The sequence below is a fragment of the Ursus arctos genome, unplaced genomic scaffold (genome assembly GCF_023065955.2).
Source record: "Ursus arctos isolate Adak ecotype North America unplaced genomic scaffold, UrsArc2.0 scaffold_29, whole genome shotgun sequence".
Lineage (NCBI taxonomy): Eukaryota > Metazoa > Chordata > Mammalia > Carnivora > Ursidae > Ursus > Ursus arctos.
This window is the reverse complement of record NW_026622974.1, coordinates 30,476,116-30,494,853: the sequence shown is the minus strand read 5'-3', so window position 1 is coordinate 30,494,853 and position 18,738 is coordinate 30,476,116. Positions and strand designations below refer to the sequence as shown.

Below are 18,738 nucleotides of genomic sequence, written 5' to 3'. Positions count from 1 at the left end.
GGAACACAAGCAGGGGGAGGGGGAGAGGAAGAAGGGATCACGCCCTGGGACAAAAGCAGATGCTTAACAACAGAGCCACCCAGGCGCCCCCGGAAATCCTTTCTTTTAAAACTATTTCATGAACACATACTGCTTTTCTCATGTATTTATTAAATTTTCTGCTTTAAGCCTCAAAAAGAACCTCATTAGGCATAATTTTTTTCTCGTTGTTTGAAGTTGTAAGAGAAAATATGGGTTTACTCAGATATTTCCCCAAATACCTCACAAATCTTAGAGAACTTGAGGGTTTATTTCTGGGGCTTCATAAAGGAACATAACTCCTTTACCAGACAATGGCTATCCAAGTTTCAGAATCTCTCGGTAACAAAAATGTCAAGAATCACGATTTTCTTGAAGTTAAGTGTCACCTACTTTTTTCTTTTTCTCTTCTTTTCTTCCTATCTCTTTTCTTTCTTTCTTTCTTTCTTTCTTTCTTTCTTTCTTTCTTTCTTTCTTTCTTTCTTTCTTCTTTCTTTCTTTCTTTCTTTCTTTCTTTCTTTTTCTTCTTCTTCTTCTTCCTTCCTTCCTTCCTTCCTTCCTTCCTTCCTTCCTTCCTTCCTTCTTTCCTTCCTTCCTTCCTTCCTTCCTTCCTTCCTTCCTTCCTTCCTTTTTGAGAAATTGCGCACTTACAGAGAAGGGGGCCAAGGGAGAGGGGGAGAGAGAGTCCCAGGCAGGCTCCATACCCAGTGGAGTTGACATGGGATCCAATCCCACAACGCTGAGACCATGACCCGAGCCAAATCAAGAGCCAGAAGCCCAGCTGACTGAGCCACCTAGACACCCCCAGTCATTTTTCTCTTGAGTGTTTCCCTCTTTAAAAATGTTAAAAAAGAGATAACTCCTAAAGCTACACATTGTGCATTGTGCATAAATTGTAATGTTCACCTGAGGCTCTGGTCTTTTAACTTGGATATTCCAGAGGTCATATGTGGAAACCAGATTTAATGGAGTGAAAACAGGAACTCCGTGCTATGTCAGCACCCAGTTCTTGTGTGTGAGATTTCCCGTCATTCATTTTACCAGTGTTTATATAGCATTTGTAGTTGCCCTGTAAGGTGCCAGGTATTGAGTACTGAATATTCCAGACATATGTTCTTTGCTGCTGCTGGTGTTGCTGTTGTCAATACTTCAGTTTATATTACTATTCATAATTAAAAGTATAATTACTTTTCTCAAAACACCTAAGTTTTAAAATGAAGGCAAGTACCTTCTGACTGTAGAGCTAAGCTGGATAAACATGGAGTTAACTTTTATTTTGTAATTTATCATATAAATTCTAGTAAGAATTACTTGAAGAGACTCACCTTCTGCCTTAATACATTTATATACCATTATCATTTTTATGTATTTAAACATGAACTGTTTTTGTAAATATAGCCATACATCTTTGAAAACTTCTCTGCTTAAAACATACTATCAATGACAATTATACCTTCTTAAACAAAAATAAGCCAGAATTATGTACTAGAGCCATAGATGCCAGTAAGTCTTGGATAAGAAATGTGGCCCCATTTAAATATAAACCTTACTGATTGAGTTATTTGAAACACTGTTTTTATGAAACCCAGGCTTTAGGTTTGAATCTTGGGTGACCCAATTAATTTTCTTTATTTAAAAAGTTGTGATGTTAGTCTTAAATTAGGCCAAATATAAGTTATCATTGGCAAATAGAATTGAGTAAAGTCATACAGGAGAATTGGTGAAAATCTACCAGTAGCTCTTAGAGGTACAGAATCTGAATATTGAAATGGCCTTTTGAAGTCATCTGACTCAATCTCCTACTCCTCTAGAAATCTCTTAACATCCTTGGTTAATGCTTATCTGGGGTTTCATTAACTCTTCTGTAATGGGGTGGTCGCTTTTCATGGGAAGGATGCCTGATATTGAGATGTTACAGCCATTCAGAACTCTCACTGATATTGAACCTAATGGTGTGTCTCTCAACCACGTCATTATGATTTCAACTCCTCCAGAATTTTCTCCCTCATCTACATGAATGACCTTCAAGTATTTAGATAATTCATATGTTTTCCCATGGATTTCTCTTCTCACTAATTAACCCATTGCTTGAATGATATAGTTCAAGACCTTTTACTATTTAACTCACACTCCCTGAAACACACTAGAATTTATTAATATATATCTTTAAATGATGTGCCAAAAGTGATCACCATGTTCCGCATGTGCTCTGACCAGCAGAGCCTACTCGCTGTCACTTCCTGTGATCTAGCCATATGCTTCCATCATCATATCCTGAATATGCACTTTCATTTGGCAGTTATCATTTGATTTGTTCACAGAAAATCTGAGGACAGTATTATTCTTTTTCTAAATAATAAAATTTGTTTGACCATATTTGTGTGTGTGTATGTCTGATCCTTTTGTCAGAAAGCTGTAAGGTTAATTGTAAATGCCTGTGTTTGGCAATTTATTGGCTTCTTTTGCTTGATTTTTATTTTTCATTCATTTCACATGTATGTCTTTTAAGAAAAGATATTCACTAAGAGAAAAGTAATTTATGCAACTTGGCAGTGCTTTAGAGGTAATTGGTTCATCAACTTGAATTGGTTTATTCATAAATGAATTATCTATGGCTAGAAACTAATTCATTCAAATGATCAATGAATTAATTAATCAATTATTCAATTCAGTTATAATTTTTGAGTGACCACTGTGTTCAAGGCATTTAATATAAAGAAGAAAGAGACAAGATATCTCCTTATAGCTGTTCTTCCAGAGAGCTTATAAATAATTGGGCAGGAGAGAAATATAAGCACAAGGTAACAGTACAGTGTGAAGGAGTATCCATCCATCCCTCCATTTATCAGTTATACTCTGGGACAGTTAAGACCTACTAAAAATATTCTTACTATCTTCTCATGTATCTTGGGATTTTGTTCATTAATGTTGATTTTTTTTTCTAATTTTCTAGTGTGGAGACTATTCTTCTTGATACATAAACTAAAAGCAAAATGGAAATTGAATAATATTTATTTAGTTTTCCAGAATTTCCAACTATTTTAATATTTCCTTTCTATCTTTCTTTTATTGATTTCTAGTTTGATTTCATTGTGGTAAGAAAACAAATGTTTTACATAATGTCCAAAGTTTTTAGTTTTATTTAGTAGGTGGAATAGGGAAAAATACAACTACTTTAACATCTCAAAAGTAGAAATCCTGGTGGTAGTTTCCTACGTAGCATCTATTTTCTCCTTCTTACTAGCATCCCGAGTTTTGTTTGGGGAGGCAGTGTGATAAGTTAAAAATCCTTACCTCCCTAGACTCCTGTGCCTTTAGGGGTGGTCATGTGATCAAGTTTTGGCCCATAATAAAACAGCTAAAGTCTACTGGCTAGGACTTCTAGAAAAGCTATTGTTCTTCTAATAAAAGGGACACCTTCGCCTTTCATCCCTTCTTTCTGACTAATACATATACATGATGCCTGGACGTACAACAGCTTTCTTGTGCCCAAGAGAACAAAAACCACCCACTAAAACTGGCAGAGGAAGAAACCAAACACAACTTGAATTCTTCATCAACTCCTTGAGCAGCTGCACCATCCTTAAGGTTCCCACTAAAGGAGTGTTTATTATGGGGAAAAATCCTATAGGTTTAAGCTGTGCTAGTTAACTTTTTGTTATGTGAACTAAACATAATCTTAGCAAGTTATTCATCCTGCTTTTTCCCACCCAATTTGGAATCAAGCTATCTTTTACTTCACCTTCAAAATTCATCTCAAGGCAAGTTTCACTAGGATGACCTCCATCATCCTACTCTAAAACAGTATTTGGTATTTGGTATGAAGGCCCTGTTCAGCTGCCTTCACACCAAATACAACCTTCTTTCATGCTTTATCTCACTGCATTGTTTTTTAAATTTATGATCCTTTCTTCGTTAAACAACTTCATGAGGGCAGGCATTATGCCTTTTATTTGGCATTTTCCCCCCATGTAATGACAGGAATTTAAACAGAGACCTTTAGTGGAATTGACTTACATTGACTTACATTAGTAAATACAAGTAAAGCAATGATCTTGGCTTGAGCTATCTGGTTCCGTGGTCTGGCAGAATGTCACATACAAGCTCAGTCATTGCAAATAATGGTTTTCTGGCTGTCAGTTCTAGCACAGTAGAACCATAATGGGGAAATGGAAAAAGTAAGCACCACTTCTCACCATGTTCTCCCTCATACCGCAGGTCTCCCTCTGCCCGTGTTGGATGCTGTAGAGATCACTCACCAATCGGTCCAGGGCTGGCCCAACAGAGAGGGACCAATCACTGTTCTCCAACTACAGCCAGATTTGCCTGCACAGCATTACCTGTGGCTCTAGCCTGGATTCCTGTACAGAAATCTGGCTCTGGCAGTGGCAGCTGGAGAGGGTAATAGGACCTCCTGCTAAATGAAGTCGAGTAAATGAGTGGATGAGCTGCAAGGGTCACTTGCAAGGAGACCCGGAATGGTAAGTTAACAACAACTCATTCAGACAGATGTTTTTGTCATCTAACTCCCAAACCTACCTGTGCCACGAGGGGAAGCCATCTCCCGTGGGAGAGAGGTCAATGGGGTGGGAGACCGTATTCTCACTATTGAGTCTTTCTAGGAGCTAGGGCTTCAAGGCACAAGACTCCTGGTTCCTTCTTTTCTCAATCACCCCTGTCCTCTTTTCACTCTTGCTCCTTGTGCTGTCATTGCTGTTTCTTCTTCTTCTTCTTCTTCTTCTTCTTCTTCTTCTTCTTCTTCTTCTCTTCTCCTTCTTCTTCATTTCTTTTCCTTCTTTTCCAGCAGCAGCAGCAGCAGTGGCAGCGGCAGCAGGAGTCAGTCTCAGTTACTTTGCAAACTGAGGGCAGATCTCACTGACTGAAGGAACCTAAGGAGCTTCTTTCTTTTTCTAGAAGAATTCCTCATTGGGTCACGCTTCTCAAACTCTGCTTATTTTCCTCTTCCTTCACCTCTTCCTCATTAGGTGTCAGAGAATATTTAGCTCCTCATGGTTGCATAAAACAACCCTTTGCAAAGTAGTCTCTATCAACACACACCTTGTAGGTGGTGTACAGGATAGCCTTGAGGGTGATCTTCCCAGTGTAATCATGGAAGGACTGCCTCTGCCTCTCTTCTTGCTCAGTGATAACATTGTTGGGGTCAAGGTCTTTCTCAGTCCCATGGTTGACAACTTTTATGGAGAAGGATACTTTTATCCTATCATTTTTCATCTATCAGCCAATAAGTTTCACCCACACCTTTTCTCTGACATCTACTACCTCAGAGGGCTTATCCATGCAACAGGATCACATGTGAGTTCAACAGACCAGACCCTGCTTCTGACAGCCTGGGATTTTGATAAAAGCTTCATAGTCTGTCACCATAACAACCTCTATTTTGAACCTCTATATTGGAAAATAGTGTAGACAGTAGGCAACTCCTCCATGGTCTTGGGTCTTCCTGTATTCATCCCTAATGTTCTATGGCTCCTCCATTTCTCTTCTGCTTCAAGTATTTCAAGTGTCTCTGTGTCAGCTCCTGGTCTCCTGGCCACAGTATTGTGTGAAACACCAAGACCCAGGCCTTATTTGGCACTTTTATGTGGCAATTTGGCAGGACTCAATACATGTTTGTTATACAAGCAGATGAACAAAGTTTTCTAAATAGCATTTGCTTCATTGCAGTTTGTTGTTGTTGCTTGCAACTGTCAACTATTTTCTAAGTAACTAGCTTTATAGAATATGGCTGTGTTGGCATATTTCATTTTTCTTAGCACTACTGGAAATAGCTGAGACATTGGACAGGAATTATTGCCAGACTTATATTAAATACATTTAATTAAAGTAAAACAACAGCAATTCATCTGTTCTTTATGAAATTGGCAAGCCCACTTTCTCTGTGGTGCCAAATTTTGGATATATATGTATTTTGTATCTGAAAAGTAGTTACACGCCTAAGGATGTGGGGGATCTTCCTGTACAGATTTTTGTGATGTTTTGGCTCCCTAAAGTTCTCATGCGATAAATGGAATTGTTCTTCTGGGATCCATCTTGGAACCACTATATACTTGCTGTTTGGTTGCTTGTGTGATGCTAGGATGCCTTTATGACCATCCCAAACCCTCACTGATTTTGCCTGAGAAGAAGTAAACTACTTTTCCTTTCTGCTGGAGTCATCATCTTTTCTCTCCACTACTGGAGTCTACTTTCATCTCTCCCCTTTCTTAACTTCTGTCTGGGTTCATTTTTTAATGACTCCAAGGGAAATCTCAGATCTAGTCGCTCTCTGAGGGCAGAACCAATAGTTCTCAGTACCAGTCTCTTATAATGTCCTATGAACAGAATGAGAGGTGTGGGAGTTTTCTGAAATGGAGCATGGAGGACTGAAGGAAAGTCCAATAAGCTAATGCTTGCCACCTATTTACTTGACTTTCAGATGTGGATCCTTTTGGTGTATGCATTTCTTTTAAGAGGCATGGCATATATTCTAATGTATTGAGGAACTCTGAAGAGCAAATATAGATTCATGCACTTTTTTGGACAAAGTAGAAGTGAAATTGTAAATGCATTATAAGTGTATATATGTATATTTAAAATCATATTTTCTACCTATGAATATATAAAAACAAGGAAATTGCCTTTCACAATGACATTGGGTGGATGTACATAGTAGTATATTTAAAATAAAAAATGTCAGGTAAACAAAATACTGTGATTATCAAAATGACATTGAGTCTGGAAATTACAAAGTAAAAATAAAGTATTATATCCTAACATACAGGAAAAAGTGTGGTGTGATGAACAATATACTATACTAATGTTAGAACATTCTTTCTAAGGAAAAAAAACATGATTCTGAGTATGTACTTAACTCTATGAACCTCAGGTTTTTAATCTATAAAATAGAATGAGTATTTAATGTTAATAATTATCATTAATATTTACTGAGTATTTACCTTTATCACAGAGTAATTGGAAGGATAATTAACAACATAAAACTGAAAATGCTTTAATACCTCCAAAGTGCTACAAACATAGGCTTTATTTAATATAGTTAATAAAAATATATGCAGACAATATTATCACCAGAAAAAGCCAGAAATCAAAGTTTCAATTTGTTAGTCGTGGGAGACGGTATATGCTACATCAGAGTAAAGTTCTACGTGTTAAAACCTTAGCTTTTTGTGTTTATTTAACAAAACATTGCAATAGTGTTTTCTTCCAGAAGAATATCTGAAGTTCAATTATGACTCAACAAACAGCTGCAGAAGATGCTTCTAATTGGTTAAAAAGTTAAAAAATATAACAGCACATTATTAGAAAAAATCAAAGAGTAACAGAAAGCTAATAATGAGCAGTTCCCATTCTACTCCCTTTCCTAGAAGCAAAGTTCTAACTCAGCTGTTTCTTCTGATATTTTTCCAAATTATATGTTTCTTTTTTTTTTTTTTAAGATTTTATTTACTTATTTGAGAGAGAGAGAGTGTGTGTGAGAGCGTGAACAATGGGGAGGGGCAGAGGGCGAAGTAGACTCCCCACTGAGCAGGGAGCCCTGCGGGGCTAGATTCCAGGGTCCTGGGATCAAGACCTGAGCCTGAGCCTAGGGCAGACACTTAACCAACGGAGCCCCGCAGGCTGCCCCAGATTATATGTTTCTAAGAATATTTTTTGGATTGATGATTTTTAGATTATACCATTTGACTTTCTATAATAAAAATGAAGATTTAGCTTTTTAAACCTTCTCAGCACTCCTCCATTTCTGTTAACTTTACCCTGTCAAACACTGAAATTAAATCAAGGATTGTTGCTTCCATCAAGGTTTATGCAAACACAGCAAACACATTGTCAAAGTAATAATGCACCATGGGGCAAACCCTCACTTGCGAGGTTTTTGTATTGAACAGTAATTGTCTTACTTCCCACGTGCCCAGTTTGCTGTCTCGATATTTTTAATTTATACCTTTCCATTTGTAGCTCTCTGTGCATTCCCCATAATCTGGATGGTTTCCAGCAGTTCTAGCAGTTACCTCACATTGAGGTCTCTCTTCTCTGTCTTCCTGATTTGATCCTATATTTTCTGAATCCCATCTTTCTCTTTCTTGATTTACTCATGAGTTTGCTGAACAATGTTTTTCAGGACTTCTCAAGAAAGTTTCATGGGAGGTCAATGTGTGGAAATTTGGCACATACGAAAATGCCTGATGTTCTTGTACCCTCACATGTGATGAGGGTTTGGCTGGTTATTTAGTTTGAAAAACATTTTTCCCTCAGAATTTTAAAGTACTTGCTCCAATGTGTTTAATTTTTAGTGCTGCTTGTGAGAAATATCAGTCTTGCTTCTTTGTTCATGACTTGTTTCTTTTACATTTCTGGAGACTTTAGAATTTTCTATTTCCTATACTAAAATTTTATAATGTGTGCTCTCATTATGGATCTATTTTTATTCCTTCTTGCTGTGTAGTAGAAGGTTTTTTCAATTAGAAATGTATATTCTTTATTTCAGGGAAATTCTTTTGATTTCTTTCTTTAATACTCTCTTCCTTCAAATTTTCTTTATTTGTAAAACTGTAATTTGTTGAATATTGGATTTTCTATATAATATCTCTAAGTTTCTTAATTTTTGCTCATAGTTTCCTTTGTTCTTTCTCTTTCTCTCTCTCTTCTCCTCTCTCTATTCATTTGCTTGATATTGTCTTTCAAAGTTTCTATTGCAATTTTTTCAGCAATTATATTTTATAAAATAGTTTCTTTCTTGCTTTCTGATATTTTTCTTTTCCAAAGTATGGTGGGCAGATTTCTAAGATGGGCTCCAAAATTTTTGGCTTCTCATGCACACACCTTAAATAATTAACTCTTTTTGAGTGTGGGAGGAAACTATGATTATGATGGTATATTGTTTTCTTGACTATATTACTTTACATGAAAGAAAGGATTTTGCACAAGTAATTAAGTTTTTGATCAGTAGACTTTGACTTAATTAAAAGAAAGATTGTAGTGGGTAGACAAGGTAATCATTTGAGTCCTTCAAAGGGAGCCCATTGGTCAGTGATAGAAGAAGTCAGAGATCTGTGTTCTTGCTGGTCTAGAGGCAAGTAGCATTCAGGTTAAAAATGGGTTATGGGGTGTAATCGTTCTTTCTGATGGCTGAGTAATATTCCATTGTATATAATGGACCACATCTTCTTAATCCAGTCATCTGTTGAAGGGCATCTCAGCTCCTTCTATGATTTAGCTATTATGGACAATGCTGCTATGAACATTGGGGTGCATATGGCCCTTCTCTTCACTACATCTGTATCTTTGGGGTAAATACCCAGTAGTGCAATGGCTGGGTCATAGGGTAGCTCAATTTTTAACTTTTTAAGGGACCTCCACACTGTTTTCCAAAGTGGCTGTACCAAATAAAAATTATAAAAAAAGAAAAAAGAAAGAAAAAAATGGGTTATGGGGGCTACCTGAGAAGGAATTCTTGGGTGCTCTCCAGGAAATGAGAGAGAGCTGGCCTTTCTCTTTTGCTGGTGTATGGCTAGCAAAAAAATCAGGGATTTCACTCAGTCCTATAACCACAAGGAAATGAATTCTTTCACCAACCAGTTGGCTCGGAAGAGGAGTCTGAGCTTCAAATATGACCCCAGACCTGGCCAACACCTGACTGCAGCTTTGCAAGACCCTGAGCAGAGATACTGTGAGATAATAAATTTGTGTTGTTTTAAGCCACAGGTTTGTGGTAATTTACCACACAGCAGTAGAAAACTAATATACACAGCAACTTGTTCTTGTTTTATTGGTGGATTCTCTTTCTCATCCACCTTCCCTCCATTACTTCATTTGTTCCTTTATTATTTTAGGCTCTTTCTTGAGTTAAAAAGCTCTCCTCAAATAGTGGTTATTTTTAGTCTTCTTCATGTTTAAATGTGAGACATTAAGAATGGAATCAGGTACCCGAGGGAAGCCTTGTGATAAAAAGATTCCATGTAGGTAGATACAACCAGAGATGTGGAGATCTTTTCTCTGTTCCTATTGAATTTCTCTGAAGAGAAATGTTTGAAACTCTGACTAAGTGCTTAAGGACTGCCTGGCTATCAGAAATCCCCCTGTGACATGGGCAAGGAAGTCTGAGTGTTGACAAACTTAAAGGCTATCAAATAAGTCCTATCTTCAGTCCTGAGCCCATTTCCACTATGACCATATGCACTTTAAGTATTCCAGAGGAAATGCCTCAGATTCATCTTGCCCAGAGGGTAAATGTTTGGATGCCAGTGTTCTGTGTGTCTGTGTGTGGCCACTTTAAGTATTGACCTGAAACAAATCTCCTTTGCCATTTGAGGCTTCAAAAATGCCATCCGTTGTGCATGTGGCTGGCTGCTGAGACCTCCGTATGTCTGAGCCATAAATCAGTTCTCTTCAGCTTTGTATCCCTTTATATACACACTTTAGATGATAGGATTGACAAAAATGATCCATTTTTTAAAATGGAAATTAACAGAAACCGTACTATTCAATGCAGTTTACTGTGCTGTGGAACTTTACTAAGATTATTTTTATGCACATGGAGGTTTACATTGCAGAAGCATTTGAACTGTGAGGAAGGAGAGAAAAATTGATTTTTTATTTTATTTTATTTTATATTTTATTTACTATTTTTTAAAGATTTTACTTATCTGTTTTAGAGAGAGAGAGAGCACAAGTAGAGGAGAGGGAGAAGCAGGCTCCTCATTGAGCAGGGAGCCTGATGTAGGGCTTGACTCCAGGACCCTGGAATCATGACCTGAGCCGAAGGCAGACGGTTAACTGACTGAGCCACCCAGGTGCCCCCTAATTTTTTAAATATGGTTTAGAATATGGATTTGATAAATATGAATTATTCTATACCCTTCATGGTTTTGAGGATAGCTGCAAAAATAATAATGACTGACATCTGAGGGATTCAGTTGTCACAACTCCTCTCCCCTTCAGCTGTTATCTGGCTGAAGGCACCTGAGTAATTAACTGAGGGCCCCTTCACCAGGGGTGACCAATGTTTGTTGCCAACTATTTCACTCCTTCCATTGCTCACCACCTCCTTAGGCCCAAATGGCAGTATTCTTGATGAAACAGAAATGAGGCTGGTGTTTGTGGAAACTCTCTCACTGAGTCAGATAAATATCTCCATACATGCTGCTCAGATTAATCAGCTCCCAGGTAGGGAGTTGCTTAACCATTAAGGAGATATTAGCTACTCTCTCTGCCTTCTAGGTGAGGGAGAAGAAGAATAAAAAAATTGAAGTCATAAAAGTGCTCTAATAACTTAGAAAAAAATCTATGGCTCTACATTAAGGAATCATAAAATAAATTCATAGGAACTGTGTTAGGGAAGATGTAAGTATCAGAGGCATGAAAGACTCTTCTTGCCCCCAGCCCCAAGCCCTAATGAAATCTGCAGGGATGCAAGCATATAGAGGCTAAGCCATTACTATAGCAATATAAGTGAATTGCTGGAGTTGTATAAATGAATAATGAGATTTTAAAGTGGAAAGATTACATGGAAAACGGTGAGATTTGAGCAGAGATTAATAGTGTGCAATAAGTTACAAATATAGTGTGTATTATTGCCATATTCCTTGTGTGTGAAGATAAGATCTATGTCTTCATAGCAGCAAAAAAAAGAGGATTTGGGTTTATACTCAAAAATTCTATAAGATAAAGAAAAACTGATGATAATTGTTTCTAAATTGACATATAACTCATTCTTATTTCCAAAGAGCTTTTAGACTTTGAGGAACTATTCATCAAGATTACATTTGAATTGTTCATTTATTTCAACTACATTTCTGGATTTTTGAAAATATGATACAACATTCATATTATTATTGCTTTTTTGGAGTGAAGGAGAAAGTAGTTATTATTAATATTAGTAATAACGAAAGTTGTGATTGCAGAAGATAAGATCAGAAGAGTCAGCAAAAGTGAGAATCACAAAAAAAGAATCACATTTTATTTATTAATTTGGCTTATTAAAAAATACCTATTGCAACAGCTTATAGGCACACATATAACATAAACCTGTAATTACAGGTTAAAATATACATGTAATAAGGACACAGTAAATATGAAAAAAAGACAAAAAAATACAAATAATACTAAATGCCCAAACCAGACTAGATACTAGGAAAACCAAATTAGGTGGTAGCTGATGTTATGTAATTTCAAAAGCATATTACTTAAGATTCCACCCTTCCCCGGGAAGAAAATTCTAAGCTTTTTCTCCCTGTTTATAGGTGATTTTGAATTTTTCTCTTTGAAATATGCTCAGGGGTATTCTGGTGGTTATTTTGAACATATATCATAAATAAGTAGAATATAGTAATTCCATCTTTTTTTATGTGCTGATAACCAGTTACTAAAATGCACGCAAAACGGAAGACATAGTAATAAATTGGTTAGTGAAAAGATGAAAAATCTATTCTGTGAAGTAAACTATTCACCTAGGTGGAGTGAATGATCCCTTCCATGCAGCTTTAAGTATGTTTATTCTTTTCCAGTACCCTGAACAGCAATACTCAGGCACCCCCAAAAAGCAAATTAAATTCATAGGGGATGATGCTATCTTTCAGAGCTGCGTCAGTTTGTCACGTTAAGGCTCCTCAAACACTTAGGCAAATTTGTCAGTGACTTGGCCAGCGTTAAATTAATGATGGCAATAGATTATTTCACATTCTGCCTTCATCTCCCTCTTTCTTTCTTTTCTCAGATCCCTTACTAAAACTGATCCTCTAAAGAGCTGGGCACCTCAAACAGATTTGCAGCTGACGCTAAAATATTTTAAAATCCTTTATGGGGTCAAATGTGCTTACATCTAACTTTTTGCTTTTCCCTCAATTTATAAATGCTCTCATCATACAGAACACAGCACTAAACCGTATGGAATCACGGAAGATGAATGTAATAAAATTCCTTTTACATGGAAGTTTTCTTTTGTGGATATAGTTCTTTTTTGTGAAAAGCTATAACACCTCTTGAATAAAAAAATTTAAGTAGTTGCTTGCTCATCAACCATTAGGGCTGTGGAATTAAAGCCACATTCTCAGGAAATCAAGGATTCTGTGTCTGTGTATCTCCCATTAGGGATCATCAACTTTTTTTTTTTTTTTTTGCATATAAAAGGACTTTTGCATTAATGACCTGGTAGTTTGTAATGTATACGAATTATGACTTATTGTGACTTGTTAAAAATTAACTTGCCCACATATTGCTGGTTAACTAGCCTTCAGTTTTGTCTTAAAATATTTACTATATTCAAATCTAATAGAACTGTTTACTTAAACATAGTTGCTGTTTTATAAGGTATCCTACAATTCAGACTTTTTACAAAATCAGACCTGGCAAAAATTCTATTATTCTTTTTTTTTTTTTAAGTTTTTTTATTTACTTGACAGAGAGAGTGGGAGAGCACAGTGGGGGAACAGTAGAGGGAGAGGGAGAGGCAGGCTCCCCGCTGAGCAGGGAGCCCGACGTGGGGCTTGATCCCAGGACCCTGGGATCGTGACCTGAGCCAAAGGCGGTTGCTGAACCATCTGAGCCACCCAGGCGCCCCAAAAATTCCATTATTCTGAATTAATTAGTTTTTAAATTGATTTCACTCATTTATTAATTCTAAAATATATATATTGGGCTCTTTTATTCGTCAGATCCTATTGGATATATGCTGAGTGGATCTCAGTCCTTTCCCTCAGAGGAATTCTTGTCTGGTTTGGGAGGTACAGGTAAATAAACGAAAAAAAAAAGTGCCGTGCCGATCCAGTGGTATACAGAGGCTGGAAGTCCAGAAATGTATCTACAGAGGAAGCAACTTCTCTGTTGAAATTGAAGGACTGACTGATTTTCTGGGTATACAATGGTTAGAAGGACACTGCATTCAAAGAAGTCATATGCAAAGGAATCAGGGAATCAAAATAGTATTCTGAAGAAATTTACATGAAATGATAAAAATCACAGATGAAGTCAGCATAGAAATAATACTGCTTAATGCCTAGTTAACTTAGAATGTAGGTTTGAGTAAATGGAATTGAGACCAGAGTTTGGTAGGATTAATGGTGAAGGCTTCTAAACATAGCCTTTCCAACAGACCAAAAGGCTACCAAAACTTCAGGTGAGTTTGAAATGTTTCATAATTTAAATGAAAAGTCAAAATGGCCACAGAAAGGTACTAGAATGTTTCAGATATATAAAGTATAGGTCCAGGAAGTGAGAAACAAACCCCTCTAATTTTAAAGCCAAAACGGTTAACTGAAGTGAAGTGACTTACACTGGGGTCCATGTACCCCTTCGAGTCTGTATTTTTGTATCCTTTGGTAAATACTTAGTAGTGCAATTGCTGGATTATAGAGCAGTTCTATTTTTAACTTTTTGGGAACCTCCATACTGTTTTCTAGAGTGACTGCACCAGTTTGCATTCCCACCAACAGGGCAAAAGTGTTCCCCTTTCTCTGCATCCTTGCCAACATCTGCTGTTTCCTGAGTTGTTAATTTTAGCCATTCTGACAGGTGTGAGGTGGTATCTCATTGTGGTTTTGATTTTGATTTGTATTTCATGATGATGAATGATGTTGAGCAACCTTTCATGTGTATGTTAATCATCTGGATGTCTTCTTTGGAAAAACGTCTATTGATGTCTCTGCCCATTTCTTACCTGGATTATTTGGTTTCTGGGTGTTGAGCTTGGTAAGTTCTTTATAAATACTGAATACTAGCCCTTTATCAGATATGTCATTTGCAAATACCTTCTCCCATTCTGTTGGCTGTCTTTTGGTTTTGCCAACTGTTTCCTTTGCTGCGCAGAAGCTTTCTATCTTGATCATGTCCTAATGGCTCATTTTTGCTTTTGTTTACCTTGCCTCAGGAGACATATCTAGAAAAAAGTTGCTACAGCTAATGTCAAAGAGGTTGCCGCATGTGTTCTTCTCTAGGATTTTGATGGTTTCAGGTCTCACATTTAGGTCTTTCGTCCATTTTGAATTAATTTTTGTATATGGTGTAAGACAGTGGTCCAGTTTCATTCTTCTGCATGTTGCTGTCCAGTTTTCCCAACGCATTTGTTGAAGAGACTGTCCTTTTTCCATCCCTGAGGATTTGGAGCTTCAGTGGATCGTGAGTACTCCTGCTGCGTAACTCACTGAACTGTCTTGCTAGTTTCTACACTGGCGTGACTGGGCCTAATTCAAAAAGTAAAAGCTCTTATTCATTCTATTCTTCTGGAGCTCTGTGATAGCATTTAATAACACCCCAATGGGATATCTTCCACATATAGGATTATGGTATTTCTTCAAGTAATTGCTAAATGATACAGGGTCTAGTTGTTCTATGATACCCACATCCATTTTACCTTGATGTTCAATAGATCTATAAATCTCCCCCTGGGAATCATCATAGTAACTATAATGGAAACTTTGACCCCAATGGCGAAATCAGAAGAAACCACAAAGAGATTACTAGGGTCCACTAGATATTTACTGAACAATTTTTCAAATTCCTGTTCTTTTGACTCACTCAGAGCTCCAACCAGTAGAGGAATAATGTAAACTCATCCTTGTGGCTTTCCATGGCTTTAGCTGTATAAGGCAAATGCATTTCAATACTGTGTTCATCTTCCTCTCTCTGCAGAGACATGTGTTCAAATATTCCTGTCTTCCGTAGTTCTCTGTAAAACTTTTGGTCCATACAAAGGTCATACAGAGGTATCCTATGTATATCCACCCTGGATAGTGCACATTGAGAGAGGCACATGATGAGAAGGCCCAAGGATGAAAATTCTCCAGGTAATAGATGGATCCACTTGTTTGTAAACATGAGCAGCACAAGACCCACAGTATCCTGCATGGGGTGCAATTATGGCTCTAGCAGGGCCTTTTGCAGACTGTACTTGTTAAAGCCAACCTTCTAGCTGTGCATTCAGCTGCAGTCCCGAGGCTGCATACCAGCTCCAGGCATGACTGGCTTTCCAGCAGACCACTTTGTTGGACATCTTGTTGCCTGAGCCACCTATGGTACATAAGGATGAATCTCTATTCCCTCATTTAAAATCTGGAGATGTCTTTAGGTCTCAAATAATTCTCTTGTAGGCAGCACATAAATGGGTCTTGTTTTTTTAATCCATTCTGATACCCTATGTCTTTTGATTGGAACATTTAGTCCATTTACATTCAGAGTGATTATTGATATGTATGAATTAAGTGCCATTGTGTTACCTGTAAAGTCAGTGTTTCTGGTGATATTCCCTTTTCCTTTCTAGTCTTTGCTACTTTTGATCTTTCTTTCCCACTCAAAGAGTCCCCTTTAATATTTCTTGCAGGGCTGGCTTTTGTTTGTCTGGGAAAAACTATTTATCTCTTCTTCTGCTCTGAATGACAGTTTTGTTGGATAAAGTATTCTTGGCTGCATATTTTTCCCATTCAGCATGTTGAATATTTCCTCCTACTGTCTTCTGGCCTGCCAAGTTTCTGTAGACAGATCTGTGTTCATGATTTGTCTTCTTTTGTTGGTTAAAGACTTTTTTCCCTTGCTGCTTTCGGGATTCTTTCCTTGTCTGTGTATTTTGTGAGTTTGACTATGATATGTCTCGGTGATGGCTGGCTTTTGTTGAATTTAATGAGAGTTCTCTGAGCTTCTTGGGTTTTGATTCTGTTTCCTTCCCTGGTTTAGGAAAGTTTTCAGCTATAATTTCCTCAAACCTTCTTTCTCTTCTTCTTCTGGGACTCCTATGATACAAATGTTATTACATTTTAAGGGGTCACTGAGTTCCCTAAGTCTACATTTGTGATCCAATACTTTTCATTCCCTTATTTTTAGCTTCATTATTTTCCATAATTTTATCTTCTATATCACTGATTCATTCCTCTGCTTCATCCATTCTTGTTGCTATCACATCCAATTTGGTTTTACCACTCAGTTATAGCGTTTTGTTTCAGCCTGACTAGTTTTTAGTACTTTTATCTCTGCTGTAAGGGATTCTCTAGCGTCTCCTATGCTTTTCTCAAGCTCAGCTAGTATCCTTATGATTATTGTTTTAAATTCTGGTTCAGACACCTTACTTGTATCTGCATTGATTAAATACCTGGTTGTGACTTCTTCCTTTTCTTTCTTTTGGGGTGAATTCCTCTGTCTTGTCATTTTATTTGGGTCACTGTTTTTTGTTAGGAAAGCCTGTTGCATTCCTGCTGCTGAATAATGGCTATATTAGGAAGAGGTCAAAAAAAAAAAAAAAAAGAAAGAAAAGAAAAGAAAGAAGCTAAAACCTACTTCCTCTCAAACCGAAGCTTTGATTGTAGCTCTCTATGATCAATAGACTTGGTGCATGGGGAAAGTTTGTGCTGGCCTTCTGGGGGTGGGGCCTGCTACACTGATTCTTTGGCTGACTTGCGCTAGTGGAGATGAAACTGCAGGGCGATGGGGAGGGGGAAGGGCTTGGTGTAAGTGGCTGCGGCCTCCACCAGATGGTGCTGTTTTGCTCACTGAGATTGGTTAGTGATGACAGGGGTGGGAGGAATGGCATCATCCAACTGTCTTTTCTCTGGGTTGGGTAGCGCGTACTGCCACTCTTCAGGAAGCTCTCACAGAAGAGCAAACCATCACCCTGTTGTGTCCCTGGCTTCCACCAAATCCTTGTCTTCACCCTGCCTGCATCTGAGCGATTCATCTGTCAGGTGGCACAGCACTCTTGTGTTTTTTTGCAGGCACGTGACTGGATTTCCAAACTCTAAATTTTAGAGATCCCCACAGAGCAGACCCATGCTGATCCTCTGGGGGAGGGTCCTGCTGCACTTTTGCCATTTGCCAGTTTGTCCTGGAAACTGGTTGCACCACCACGCAGCGGTATGGATTTTATGGTAAAGTATAGCCAAGACCTGGTACCTAGGTTTGCAGCCCTCAGCCAGTGTCTCTGTTCCTATGCTAGTGAACAGGTCAGCTCAATGGCAACTGCTGGGTCCCTGTAGTATTTTCTTAATTTCATGTAAAGTGCATCACCCAATCAAGATGGGATTAAAGCATATACAGACACAAAACTAATTTTTTGGATTGTATTTTTTATTTTACAGTTTTTATATGTGACATTTTGTGGTACTAAAGAAGTGGTCTTGCAATCTCATATATTTTATTGTAGTGATATTTCAATCTCTATGACTAGAATCCCTAGCGTTCAAATCTCAGCTCTATCATGTGACCTTGGGCAAATTACTTAACTTCTCTCTGCCTCAGGTTCTTCATCTGTAAAATGGGAATAATTCGATAATACTTGTCTCACAGGATTGTTGTGAGGAGGGAAAATGCCAATAAATTTAAGGTTCATGGAACATTTCCTGACACAGAGTAAAAACTGAATGTTTTGTTTTCAAGAATTTACTTAACCTAATAGAGTCTCTATTTCATTATCTGCAAGAGTAGATTATATGTCATAGAATTGTTAAAAGAATCAAATTGAAAATTTGAGAGTAAACAATCAGTAACATGAAAAGCGAGGGGTTGTAGTCTCCTTATTCTGTACCTACTTCCAAATACTGATGCATTAGTAGACAAAATGATACTATGCATTGTCATGGTAACTAGGTATGCCCTAACTCATTGCTCTTTTTGTCCTACTGATGCGCTGTTTTCTTAAAGGTAGTCTAGAAATTTCCTTTTATAGATATATCTGAGAGTAGTTGCCCAAACCAACTTCTAAATAAAAGAAGTTTCCTCTCCCTTTGT

General features: G+C 37.5%; 2 pseudogenes; both read right to left on the bottom strand.

The window, feature by feature from the left end:
- Window positions 1-466: 466 nt before the first annotated feature.
- On the bottom strand, window positions 467-5,390 carry LOC113261001 (zinc finger CCHC domain-containing protein 17-like; annotated as a pseudogene).
- A 9,744-nt stretch (window positions 5,391-15,134) lies between these two features.
- Window positions 15,135-16,030, bottom strand: LOC113261002 (protein MEMO1-like; annotated as a pseudogene).
- Window positions 16,031-18,738: the final 2,708 nt, after the last annotated feature.